The sequence below is a fragment of the Palaemon carinicauda genome, chromosome 15, assembly GCF_036898095.1.
Source record: "Palaemon carinicauda isolate YSFRI2023 chromosome 15, ASM3689809v2, whole genome shotgun sequence".
NCBI classification, from domain to species: Eukaryota; Metazoa; Arthropoda; class Malacostraca; order Decapoda; family Palaemonidae; genus Palaemon; species Palaemon carinicauda.
In genome coordinates this window covers 118,309,329-118,324,180 of record NC_090739.1, presented here as the reverse complement: position 1 = coordinate 118,324,180, position 14,852 = coordinate 118,309,329, and the positions used below count along the sequence as shown (strand labels likewise).

General features: G+C 35.9%; 1 pseudogene; it reads right to left on the bottom strand.

Annotated features, from left to right (window-relative positions):
* LOC137654150 (uncharacterized) overlaps nucleotides 1-14,627 on the bottom strand; it is a 20,107-nt pseudogene extending 5,480 nt beyond the window's left edge.
* Between the last annotated feature and the right edge of the window lie 225 nt (nucleotides 14,628-14,852).

Genomic DNA, 14,852 nt, shown 5'->3' with positions numbered 1-14,852 from the left:
AATCGGCGCAGTTTTTACTACTACCTCTCCAGATTCAGGGCACCTATTTAACATGTTCAGTATGTCATTTTTAGAGGGGGAGCCATGTACTAACCGTGTGTCACACAATTGTACATAATTCCTTTTGTATATATTATGCTTGTATCTGCGCTCTTCCCTCGCACTAAAACTAACATGAAAATTCATGTCTGGTTTTCCTCTGCAACATTGTCACTTTCTCGAACATGTATTTTCCTGTTGCCTTGAGGTTTTGTATATAAAGGAGAGTGAGTTCAAGGCCGGATGCAATCGACTGAGTACTTTATTAAGGAACACTCTCCTTTATATACAAAACCTCAAGGCAACAGGAAAATACATGTTCGAGAAAGTGACAATTTTACAGAGGAAAACCAGACATGAATTTTCATGTTCGCTTTAGTGCGAGGGAAGAGCGCAGATACAAGCATAATATATACAAAAGGAATTATGTACAATTGTGTGACACATGGTTGGTACAAAGGTCTTAATAACCGCTGTGATTTCGTTGCACGTGGGTCATCTATCATTTCCTGGTTGCTTACTAATTTCTCTACAGCATTTTATGTGTATGGTCTGTTCAGTAACCCTAAGAAATATTCTCCCCATCTGTTTTTACAATCACTTCCAGTAGTTAACAGCAATCTTTCCATGTTCTTGATCATACCCAGCCCAGGCTGAAATCCTTTTCCGATGCACTTTATTCCTTTAAAATACTCTCTAGCATTATCTCTCCTTATTTTATTTTCAATATCTGTCAGATTACTATTCAGAGCTTTCCTCTACTTCCTTCCGCTTATTTAGTTAGTCCTATTCCTAGTAATATATATATATATATATATATATATATATATATATATATATATATATATATATATATATATATATATATATCACAGCTTGATATTACAACAGTATATCCACTGATCTTGCTAAGTTCCTTACATTATCTGTTTAAGGCCAAATTTTATTTTCGCGTTTGAATAAGTTTCAGTTTTCCTCTTTTCCTCTTCAGTCAATGCGTGATTGTATGGGCCTGTAACGCTATCAAGTTATCAGTTCCCAATACATTTACTACAGGTTTATGTATTTTCTCTTTCAGAATAATTATATAGTCTGTCATGACCACGTGATCAAGTATGGGTAGATATCATTATGAAATACATTCATGACAGTTTGAGTATACAAGAATTGACATTTCAAAAATTTCCCACCAGGAGGTTTCATAAAAAAAAAAAAATTCATCGTGATATGCCTTGTACGGGCACGAACCGTATAAAAAACAGCGTAATTAAAACAAGCGTAAAAAGTAATAGACTATGCAAATGTATAGCCTAGTTTGAAAAAAAAATGCCTTCATAGGGAAATGGAGCGATGACTAACAAAGATAAGGTTTCTTAGGCTAAAATTCTAGTGTATTTTTTTTTCTTTTAGAACATTTTTAAACTAAATCGAAAGAGAGTAACAAATAGATAAGAATTTTTTAATGATGTCAAGGTTGCAGAATTAGCTTTTTCATTTTTATTCTGTCCGTGCAGAAAAGCTGGGTAAGTGTACGGATTGCCCACCGGACAAGACCCTGGTCAAAAAAAAAAAAAAATTCTTTTAAAGTCTTGTGTATCTTTTAGGTTCTAATGGCTATTATTCTTTTTCAGATCCTATCATCAATATTTTCTTAAGCCGACCCCGCACGTGTCTGCCAGAGGGTGTCCTCCAGTTCGCTCGTATGGCCTTATAAAACCAGAGGGGTCAAAGTAAATGAACCAACAACCCTGTGTTTGAAAACATTGTAGTTTAGTCGATTTTAGTCTATTTCAATAATGATGCATAGCCTGGGATAGTTTTAAAGAATATGTGCAAATGTGTAGTAAGTTATAATAATAATAATGATAATAATAAAAATAATAATAATAATAATAATAATAATAACATGGGATTACGATTATTCTCCCTTTGTAAATAGATAGACCAGAGCTCTGGAAGATATACGTTCATAAGAATCAGTAAAACGAAACAAAAGTAAAGGAAAAAAAATATTAATAGCATTTGGAGAGAATTAACTATCGTTATTTAAGTGATCTTTGAAATAAGTATAGTTTAAAACTTTGACTTATTAGTGGCATTTCAGTTGTAATACCGATACTATGTTAAGGTATACCATCGATGAAAAAAAAAAATACAAAATTAACTTCAAGTGTTTTGCAATAAAAAGAATTTTGCCAATATCCAACCTATAAAAAATCAACTTCTTCATTCTATGAAAATACTTCCTAAAATGTAGACCTTTTTGAACTTCATTCTATTGAAAACTCTCACTTCATTCTATTGAAAACTCTCACTTCATTCTATTGAAAACTCTCAGAAATATCTAAACGTAGAATGCCACAGCACAAGTATAGATTGAATTAATCCAGTATAGTTTTATTTAGTGCTTCCTTGAAGCTTCTCCCGTAAAATGTTTGTATTCGGTTCGGCATATATAGAGCCTATAAAACGGGAAGGGAATGACAACTATTTATAAGAAATGGAGGGAAATATGAGTAACAGCAAAACATTAATTGACTTTTATTGGGAGTTCTCTGTTCTAAACACAAATGCCTTTTAAAATTAAAATTTCTTAGTGACAACGCAATGCACAGCATAGTTTGAATAGGAATGGCATCTGTATTTTTTTCTTTTTCTTTTTTTTTTTTTGGTTGTCGAATGATATACATTAATTTATGCTGAGATTTGAAAGCAAGCCATAGATTTCATCCATCAATTCTTTCGCCACTTTTCCAAAATATATAAACAAATATATTACACACAGACATGCATGCACACAAACACACAAATATATATATATATATATATATATATATATATATATATATATATATATATATATATATATATATATATATATATATATATATATATACATATATATATATATATATATATATATATATATATATATATATATATATATATATATGCATATATATATACACCAGCCGCCCGTTGAGATACTACCGCTAGAGAGTTATGGGGTCCATTGACTGGCCAGACAGTATTACTTTGGATCCTTCTCTCTGGTTACGGTTCATTTTCCATGTTGCCTACACACACCAAATAGTCTGGCATATTCTTTACATATTCTCTGCTGTCCTCATACACCTGACAACACTTAAGATTATTACCAAACAATTCTTCACCCAAGGGGTTACTGCTCTGTAATTTTTCAGTGGCAACTTTCCTCTTGGTATGGGTAGAAGGGACTCTTTAGCTATGGTAAGCAGCTCTTCTAGGAGAAGGACACTCCAAAATCAAACCATTGTTCTCTAGTCTTGGGTAGTGCCATAACCTCTGTACCATGGTCTTCCACTGCCTTGGGTTAGAGTTCTCTTGCTTGAGGGTACACTCGGGCACACTATTCTATCTTATTTCTCTTCCTCTTGTTTTGTTAAAGCGTTTATAGTTTATATAGGAGATATTTATTTTAATGTTGTTACTCTTCTTAGAAATTTTATTTTCCTTTTTTTCCTTTCCTCACTGAGCTATTTTCCTTGTTGGAGCCCCTGGGCTTATAGCATTGTGCTTTTCCAGCCAGGGTTGTAGCTTAGCAGTTAATAATAATAATAATATATATATATATATATATATATATATATATATATATATATATATATATATATATATATATATATATATTCGTGTTTGTACACACACACCCACACACACACACACACACACACACATATATATATATATATATATATATATATATATATATGTATATATATATGTGTGTGTGTGTGTATATATATATGTGTGTATAAAATAAAAAAAAATTCAGTGTATTAATAGTGGAAAACCTCCAGATTTTGGATGCAATATATGCACAAAGTGCATCATGACCGAAATATCTCTCGATTCTGTTTCCCTTTCACTTGAAATTTCGAATAGGAATATATCATTTGTCGCTTCCCACTCCATCTGTTATGATGCAAATTGATGCAGGAAATATCCTATTCCATCCTGGGAAACAGCCTTCCACTATCTCAAAGTCTAATCATTGGAGAAGTCGTGGGTTACTTTCTTGAAATTCCATTTGAAAATTAACAATATTTCCATGGAAGAGTTCTTGATAGATAAGCATTTTGAAAATCTGACTTAATACTTATTAGTATTGATGTTCATTCATTGCTAAGTTTATTATCATTCTTTATTTTAACAGGCTTTTGGTCTACACCAGAACCATGTGAATTTACAAAACCTCTCTATAATGACTTTTTTTTTTTTTCATTTTTCCAAAGGCCCAGATACCTTATCAGTGAATGCCTTTATTAACAGTAAAAAATAAGAGACAGCCATTGCCAATAATAGATGTAATTTAAATTCCAGTTACAGCTATACATAATTTTCACTCAGAGAAGAGTGAAACAGAATCACAAATGAGCTACATCAATAGAATGGAAAATCTACATAATATCCAGAATTCCTCACGCGTTCAACATTCGTTTCATTTATGAAATGATTGAAGTTAATGATCTCGAAAATTTTTATAAAAAGGCTGTCAACTCATTGTCTAAAACTAAGACTAATAGACTAAATATAAAGAATATTATGTATCATTGGGATCTTTATATCTTTGTAATGGAGAAACATAATTTAAAGACTAAAAATGAGCCTATATGAAATTGGGTTAAATTCTGTTTAATTAGAGTTTCTTTTGTACTTTAGTAACGTTTAATGCGATGTTTGTGCTATTACCTTCCTTTTTCAATCTCTAACTTATACGTTATATGCTTCACTTATGTATATGAAGACAATCTTATGCAAAACATTACCGAATATGCTTTTATATTTGATGGAAGAAGTTTTTGTATGCAACTATATTATCCTGATGTATAATTATTGTCATCGTTGGCAAGAAGGGATATAATAATTACTTAATAAGTCTTACCTTATTGCCTTATTTTTTGTTTGGGTTCCCCCAGGTCCCTCAGTGTGAGGCACCTCGTATATCCACCAGAGTTGCTAATACATCTTCCGGTGTATTTTGCATCTTCCAGTCTTGGATGGTCTGGGATGCATCTTAGGTATTTATCGAGCTGATTTTTAAACGCATCTACGCTCACTCCTGATATGTTTCTTAGATGAGCTGGCAGCACATTAAATAGTCGCTGCATTATCGATGCTGGTGCGTAGTGGATTAATGTCCTGTGCGCCTTTCTCAGTTTACCTGGAATGCTTTTTGGCACTATTAATCTACCTCTGCTTGCTCTTTCTGATACTTTAAGCTCCATGATGTTTTCAGCAATTCCTTCTATTTGCTTCCATGCTTGTATTATCATGTAGCGTTCTCTTCTCCTTTCTAGACTGTATAGTTTTAAAAATTGCAGTCTTTCCCAGTAATCAAGGTCCTTAACTTCTTCTATTCTAGCAGTATAGGACCTTTGTACACTCTCTATTTGCGCAATATCCTTTTGGTAGTGTGGGTACCATATCACATTGCAGTACTCGAGTGTACTACGCACATAAGTTTTGTAAAGCATAATCATGTGTTCAGCTTTTCTTGTTTTAAAGTGTCTGAATAACATTCACATTTTTGCTTTACATTTAGCCAACAGTGTTGCTATTTGGTCGTTACATAACATATTCCTATTTAAAATTACACCAAGGTCTTTAATTGCTTCCTTGTTTGTGATTGTCTCATTATTAGGTCCCTTGTATGCATACACCATTCCTTCTCTGTTTCCATAATTTATTGATTCGAATTTATCGGAGTTAAATACCATCCTATTTATCTCCGCCCATTCATATATTTTGTTTAGATCTCTTTGTAGTGAGTTCCTATCTTCATCACAAGTAATTTCTCTACTTATTCTTGTGTCATCGGCGAAACTTCTCACTACGGAGTTTTCAACATCACAGTCTATGTCTGAGATCATAATAACAAATAGCAGTGCAGCTAATACCGTACCTTGGGGCACACCAGATATTACCTGGGCTTCATCTGATTTCTCGTCATTTGCAACCACTATCTGTTTTCTGTTTTGCAGGAATTCTTTTACCCATTTTCCTATCTTTCCCACAATATTATGCTTTCTCATTTTTTTCTCCAATATGTTATGGTCTACCTTGTCAAAGGCTTTTGCAAAATCTAGATAGATCACATCTGTGTCTTTTTCATTTATCATATTATTGTATATGTTTTCATAGTGAGCTATCAGTTGGGTCTGTGTACTTTTTCCAGGTACGAAACCGTGTTGACCCATATTAAACAAATTATTTTTGACCAAATGGTTCATTATTTTCTTTTTAATTACCCTCTCATACACTTTCATAATATGTGATGTTAGACTAACAGGTCTATAATTGCTTGCCTCTAGTCTTGATCCACTTTTGAAGATAGGGGTTATATAAGCTAATTTATGTTTAACATATATCTCGCTCATATCTATACTCTGTCTTAGCAGTATTGCAAGTGGCTTCGCGATAGTGTTTGCAGTTTTTTTTAACAAAATCGCTGGAACTCCATCTGGTCCGGCTGCCGATCCATTTTTAATTTCGTTTATAGCCGTAACAATATCTGCTTCATTAATATCTATATCCGTTAGATATTCAACATTTTCTTCTCTCATTTCTGTTACATTATTCTCATTCGCAATTCTTGGCGTGAACTCACTCTTATATTTTTCTGCTAATATGTTGCATATTTCCTTTTTTTCATTCGTTAGCCGTCCTTCAATTCTTAGAGGGCCTATTTCTATTCTCCTTTTATTCATCTTTTTTGCATAGGAGTAAAGTACTTTGGGGTTTCTTTTTATATTTTGAAGTGTCCTTTCTTCTAAGTCCCTTTTTTCATTTTCTTTCGACTGTATAATCTTTTGTTCTGCATTTTCTATCTTACATTTTATTTCCCTCATTTTCCACACATTTTTTTCTTTTGCAAGATTTTTCTTCCACTTTTTAATTTTCTGAAATAAGATCCTTCTGTCTCTTGGTATGTACGTCTTTTGTTTATTGTTTTTTTTCGGTACATATTTTTCAACAATTTTCTCCAGCATTTTGTACAGTATATCCGTATTTACCTGTATATTATCACTTATAAATACATTTTTCCATTCTTTATTCAGTTCTTCATTTATTTCTGACCATTTTATATTCTTACTGTAAAAATTATATTTTCCATATCCTTCCCAAAGTTTTGTGCTTTTATTAATTCTGTGATCACTTGCTTTGGAATGAACTATCAATTCTATCACATTGTGGTCTGAAATTCCCGTGTTATACACTATTATTTCTTTAACATAATTCACCTCATTCACAAATACTAGATCTAGGACATTTTCCTTTCTTGTTGGAATGTGGTTTATTTGTTGCATATTATGTTCTAATAGCATATCTTGAAGCTTTTCAAATTGCCTCTTATCTTCTGCGCTACTATTACTATCTTTTTTATATGTATACATACAACCACTTTCTTCTATCCGTTCTTTCCAATCCACGAAAGGAAAGTTAAAATCTCCGGATAGGAGTATATTCCAGTCTTTATGGTTTCTACATATATCATCTATTTTTTCTATTATTATGTCAAACTCCTTAGTGTTTGGGGGTCTGTAAACTACAATATTCATTAGTTTTTCAAATTCAAATTCTACCGCAATCAATTCACATTCTGTGTTGCTGTATTTTTCACATACTTTTCCTTGATTTATGTCTCTTCCATATATTGCGGTTCCCCCTTGATTCCTATTTTTTCTGTCTGATCTATAAGTTTGGAAACCCTTTATCTGGTCATCACTGCCAGTCTCTTGGGAATACCATGTTTCACTTATATTTAATATATCTATTTTTTCAATTTGGGTTAGTTCTTCTAAGAACTCTATTTTCCTTTTAGAGTTACTCGTGACTAAACCCTGTGCATTCATTACTATTATGGTTTGTGTTTCATCCCCATTATTTAATATTGGTAATAATATGGATTCTCCCATGCTTCCTTCCTGTTCTGATATGATGTTCTTTTCTTCATTTCCCGGAATTCTGCCATTAAAAAATCCAACTTTTATATTATATTTGCTCTTTCGCCTTCATATTTATTTGTGTGTGTATACCTGCAACTGTCCCCATATCTGCACCAACCCCTGGCATTATAGATGCATTCTTTGTAGTTGGGCTCTAAATGTGCAGGTTTGGGTTGAAAGGCCTCATATCTTGGGGCTCTTGGTTCAAAGCGCGGTATATACACGGCCTGCTTTTTTGTTTCTTTTTTTGTTTCTTTTTTGCTTTCATTTTTCTTTTCAGTTTGCTGAGTTTTCTTACATTCATTCATGGTTGCAGGATGCATATATCGACATTTTTTGTTGTAAATGCATCCTTTTCCTTCTTTTAGGTTTTTGCATATTTTTGGATGGAGATCTCTGCATTCGTCTCCATATCCGTCTAAATACGCACATTTACCATATATTTCACAATTATGGCATATCTTTGGATGCTTGTAGTAGCATCTTTCGCCAAATCTGCAATTCCCTCTTTTCAGCATATTGCAGACTATATCCTTCTTTTCTATTTTTTCTTGTTCTTGCTCTTCCCTAAAATTATGTAGGTCCGGGTAGAGTCTCTTGGGTCTATTATTTGTTTCCATCTGGTAATTTATTTCTTCATAAGTATGTTGTTGGATGGCATCATAGGTTATATCAATGATTTCTTCTGCATCCTTACACATATCCTGTTCATTGTTCTCTTCTTCTTCTTTTTCTTCTTCTTCTTCTTCTGTTTCTTCTTCTTCCTCTTCTTTATCTTCAACTATTTGCAGATTTAGTCTCGACTTAATTATATTTTCTATCCAGACTAAGCATGTTGAGCAGAATACCTTTGTGTCTTTATTTTTTATTTTTTGCTGTATTTCAGCACACGTGGGATGTGTTGGGACATGACAGGCATCACATTTTCTAATCAATTGTTGAGGATTATTAATGGAATACCATATCTTACATGTATTACACCCTTTTGGCATTCTTTTTCCCATTGCATCAATCAGCATATTCACCATATTGGACTTCTTATTGTTCTTTGATGGAATGTGTTGATTGATGTAGACTTTCTTTATAAGTCTCTTTAACACTTGGATTTTCTTTGGAATTTCTTCTATTATTTTGCTGATGTTTTCCGCAGATTTGCTCCAGTTTATTGGATCATATTGTTTCAATATGTCTGCGAATATTTTTCCGTCACATTGGTTGACGTTACTAGTGACCTCTGTTATCAGACGGTCGAGCTCCTGTTTCGCCAACTCATGGAATTTATTTTTGCTGAGTCCAGCGATGTCTCTCCAAGCCTTGCCCGTGTTGTACATAGCCATCTTGATTAGATTTTTAGTAATTCACAAGATAAATATTCTATGCCGACGTTTTATCCCACTTCTCCGACCTCAAACTAATCACTGACTATTCACGAAAACTTGTAGCTATATTGCACTCGATAGCCTTTTGTTATCCGCGTTAAATCATGATATTTATAAGGTTGCAAAAGTGTAATCACTCACTGGCACACAGATACAAAGAGAGAGAGAGAGAGAGAGAGAGAGAGAGAGAGAGAGAGAGAGAGAGATAATATTCATCGATTGTTTTAGACTATGCATTAATTTTTGAGAAAGATGATAATGTAATCTATTTTTAGTAACAAAATAAATCAAAGGCATAAGTTTTATGTTCATTCTAATAAAATAGATAGAATTCTGTACATGTATTTTCATATTCTTAAAACAGTCTTATATTAACTCCTATTAAGAGGATCTACATGAAAAAGGCAATAATAAAGAAATTATGATATCAAAGAATGCTACATTAGGAAACGAATGCAATAAAAAACGATGTTGAAATTATGAGAAATTTCTTATCTAAAAATGTGTTTGATGTTTTCAGATTAAATCTTCGATAAGTTTAAAATTTGAGCGACTTGTTTCGAATAGCGCATAGGCTTCATATCAAAAGATTCAAGGATTCACAATAGCCGGTAAATATAGCATAGCATTCCTTTCAGAACAGGTAAATATTGGGTCATTTGAGTTTTCTCACTAAATGTATTAAACGTTTTACGAATAGCTTGGCTATCAAATGACATTTGCACCGAACAGAATGCAATTTTTAATTTGACTAAATTCATCCTTACCGGAATACAATAAATGGTTGGCGGATGAGTATTGGAAAGCCTGTTAAAGTTTTATGTTTTTTTTTTAGTACTAAAAGCCGTTTAAAACTCATCACACTTTTTCACATTACATACTTTCTCCTCCCTTGTTTTTTTTTCTTTTTTTTTTTTGCTTAAGAGTTAGAAAATACACAAAATTCTTCAAAGGAACTAGACATATGATCCATTATTTTTGGTATAGAAAATATACACTAGTGACGTTTTTCGTCCAACATACTTGAATATTGTACTGCAAGATAAAAAAAAATATGGTCAAGATGCCTAAAATAGCAGGCCAGAGAGAGAGAGAGAGAGAGAGAGAGAGAGAGAGAGAGAGAGAGAGATTGAGAGAGAGAGAGAGAGAGAGAAGAGAGAGAGAGAGAGAGAGAGAGAGAGAGAAAGAGAGAGAGAAATGAGTGTGGAGGACATCATAAACTGATGAAATAGAAATTGTTAGTAGAATCATAAAGAGAGAGAGAGAGAGAGAGAGAGAGAGAGAGAGAGAGAGAGAGTGGAGGACATCATAAACTGATGAAATAAAAATTGTTATTAGAATCGAAAATATGTAGAGAGAGAGAGAGAGAGAGAGAGAGAGAGAGAGAGAGAGAGTGAATTAGTGTGGAGGATATCATAAACTGATGAAATAAAAATTGTCCGTAAAATCAGAAAAATGTAAGCGAGAGAGAGAGAGAGAGAGAGAGAGAGAGAGAGAGAGAGAGAGAAATGAGTGTGAAGGACATCATAAACTGATAAAATAAAAAAGGTTAGTAGAATCAGAAATGTGTAAGAGAGAGAGAGAGAGAGATTGTTTTGTTTTAATCAATTTATTGCGCCCATTAGCGTCAGACATTTGAGTACATGGTAGTACAGTAATATTGTTTACATCTACATTGTAATTCAGTTTTACCTAAAGAATAAAAAAAAAGTATATACAGACATTTAAGTACATATTTAAACAGTATACTGTAGTTTACATCTATAGCATATAATGAAGGCTATACAAAGGAATACAAAATAAAGTATAGACAGATATTTAGTACATATCAAAAATAATATTGCTCATTTCTATATATTTATGGTTATGCAAATGAATTCATATGGAATACAAATTAAATTTAGTTTGATTTCATAGGTAGGTTGTACCTATCTTTGATTAACATTACAAAACAGCTGATTATTCAGTATCCACCAAAGTGAGGATGGCGCATGAGGATCTCATCGAGCAAATCATTATCTGTCAATAATCTTTTACATGTATCAACTACTGTGAGTCTTTGGGGTAATATGTCACTAACAAGAGGACATTCCAGGCAATAGTGTTCCAGGGTGTTGGCGTTGGGTGCGTCACATAACCTACAGGAGGAGAAGTGAGGAACTCCATCTTGCTCAGCCACCTGCCAAACTGGTCGCCAACCCAGCCGAAGACGCGCACAAATCACGTTATTTTGACGAACCATGAGTCCACTGCGGCGATATTTATGTTGGTGAGGAAAGAAGTGATCATAATGCTGTATTGATATACTGGTGGCTCTCTCAGCATTACTACGATGACGAGTAGCTGAGCGAGCAGCTTGGCGCACCATTTTTCTGCAGCACAGGAGAGATGGACTGGGAGCATCAACATCGGGAGGATCCAGTTGACAGGCAGCCTTTGCGAGATGGTCAACGGTGTTGTTAGCCAGAAGACCCACGTGAGAGGGAATCCATAGGAAGTGCACTACCAGTGAACTCATGTTGGCCATGTCTAGTTGCCTATGTATTTGTGTAACCAGGGGCTGGTATGCTGGCTTATGTGAAGAAAGGGCTTGGAGTGCTGGTTGCGAGTCGCAGATGATCAAGCCGTTGTTTCTGGTCCGTGTGATTAAAATAACTGCATCTAGAAGTCCATGTAGTTCACAATACGTGGAGCTTGATGACTTTGGGAGGCGACGGCCTGTCCAGCCCTCTGGCGGGGGTTCCAAAGTGGTGGAGAAAACAGCAATCCAGCACTGCCATCCTGCTGTAGGGAGCCGTCTGTGTAGAGGTGATGGGCTACACTGAGGGACGAGGATAGTCTGTCGATGGTCTCCAATGCACGTTGTTGTTGAAGTTGAGGCAAGTCAGTCTTAGAGACTGGAGTGTAATAGATTGCTGGCACAGGAGTCTGCCAGGGTGCAAGGCCATGATCCACATTCTCTGCCACGATGTTGATGTCAAGCCCCCGAATGCTTGAACAGACAGTGCTAACTAGTGTACGTCCCCCCTGGCGTAGTTGTGGACGAGGTGCATCTAGATCGAGAGAAGTTCTGATGATGTTTGAATAGTGAGGAGACAGGTGAGGGTAATACAGGCATTTGATACTGAAGTAGGTGACATTGGAGTATATTCTCTCAACGAGTGGAGGGAGACGGAGTTCGTGTTGCATGTTTACAATTCTAGTGGATGCTGGACAACCTAGAATGAGTCTCATTGCTTGGTTCTGGAATTTTTCAAGCAGCTGTAGAGTTGATCTGGAGAGTTGACATAGTGCAGGGGAAAGATAATCTATCACTGAGCGGATGAAAGCAATATATATGGTTCTGGCAACTGGGATAGATACTCCTGCAGAATAATTAGTAAGCCACTTGAGAGGAGTCAGGCGTCGCTGTAACCGGGCCAGCAGATCTTGAACAATGGGATGTACTCTCTATCTCGCTGGAATGGATGGTGTAATTCGCACTGGCGCTCCCAAGTACATATATTGTGTGCATAAAGGTACAACATTGTTCCCCACAGTAAATTCTGGTAGATTCCTTGCTGGCCTTGGGGAGAAGATTCTACTTATTCCTGGGGAGATGATAAGACCACAGGAGGATGCTGATTCGTAGATGGAAGAAAGGAAGCGTTACAAGTGATCCGGAGAGGTTGAATGAATGCAAATATCGTCTGCGTAGCAAGTGATGGTTGTGTTATCATTATCAGGAAGTAAGGAAAGAAGGCGATGTAGGAGGATATTAAATAAAAATGGACTAAGTACTCCCCCTTGTGGAGTACCAAGTTCAAGTTCCTTTGCAGTGCTCAATGCTCCCTTAAACAGCACACGAGAGACTCTATTTCGAAGATATCCACGTATCCACCTCAAAAGGTTTCCCTTGATTCCAAAATCAATAAGCTGGTCTAAAATAATGTCTCTACTTGCAACGTCAAATGCACTTTTCAAATCAATGAAGGCTACAACACTGGTTGGGGAGAGACGAGTGTAGAGCTCCATGAGACAATGATGTGTTCCTCGTTGGGGTAGGAAGCCGTATATTCTAGACGAAAGCTTATCTTGCAGCCGTAACATAAGGCGTGAGAGGAGAATACGTTCAAATACTTTGCAGAAACAGGAGGTGAGGGAGATAGGACGAAATTTGTCAGTGCTAGGCTTGGGAACGGGTACAATTGTACTATGAGTCCATGCTAGGGGCACATATCCCAAGCAGAGGCAGAGCTTGTAGAACCGGAGGAGAGGGTTGCCAGGTATTTTTATGAGTGTGCAAAGGAGCTGACTTCTTACTACTTATTAAGGCACGTCGTAGCTCTTCCTTAATTATGGGTACATCATCCTCTTCATCACTGCTCAGTAAGGCGGAACTGAGACGTAAGGCACGATGGTTTTTTTGTGAAGAGAGAGAGTCTTGTATATGAGCTGGAAGGTTGATGGTTCGTGACTGTGCTGACCACTCATCAATAAGGTCCTGTGCATACTGAGCAGGGCTGTGGTGGAGGACACTTGGGGGTTTCTTCTTCACAATCCTGTTGATGAGGTGCCACATGGAACCAATGCTTGTTTGATGGTTGATGCTGTCTGTTAATTTGTGCCAGGAATCTGTTTGTACACATTGCTGTAGAGCAACTAGATCATCTCTCGATAGTTGATACTGGTGCAGAGTCTCAGGACTTGGTTGTCTCATAAAGGCAAGGCCATCATCCATCGCCTTCTTTTCTGCCTGAAAAATTCGATTATCCAGTGTCATAGCGCTAACACGATGCCTGATATGAGGCTTTCTGATATATTGTGTGTGGAAAGCATGTGTGGTACTAACAAGTAAGGAGTAAAGTTTCTCCGGACAGTGGAGGTCAAATGTAGGTCGAAGATTAGTCATATATGAAATGTACGTAGGCTGGTACTTAGGCGGAATTGTGATGCAAGTGCGATTGTGTGTTGGAGTAGGTGTAGCGGGAAGGGAATATTGGATGCTAAGACCAATGTGATCAGAGAAGAGCGTAGGAACCGTTACACAATTGACTCGGGAAGGTACGAGTCCACAGGTCAAGATGTGATCCAAAGTACCACCTTGTGCATGCGTAGATCCACCAGTGTCCCAACGTGTCAGTTGATTTCTACGAATGTATCCTAGAAGTAGGTTCCCGTTGCGGTTCACAGTGCCAGCAAGATCTCCCAAGTCTGGATGACGAGCATTAAAATCTCCCATGTTAACCATACCACGAAGGGTTGGGGCTGGAAGCTTGGCTGTATTTATCCTACCTGGTGCTGCATATACATTGCACAGTCGTATGGTCCTCCGCAAACAGTAATCTCAAATAATTGGAATGTTGTATCTTCATCCTCAGAGTTTGGGAGAAGTCTATGCTGAATTGAAGTGCGTATATAGGTGATGAGACCATGTCTTACTAAATGGACGTAGGACACATAGCCA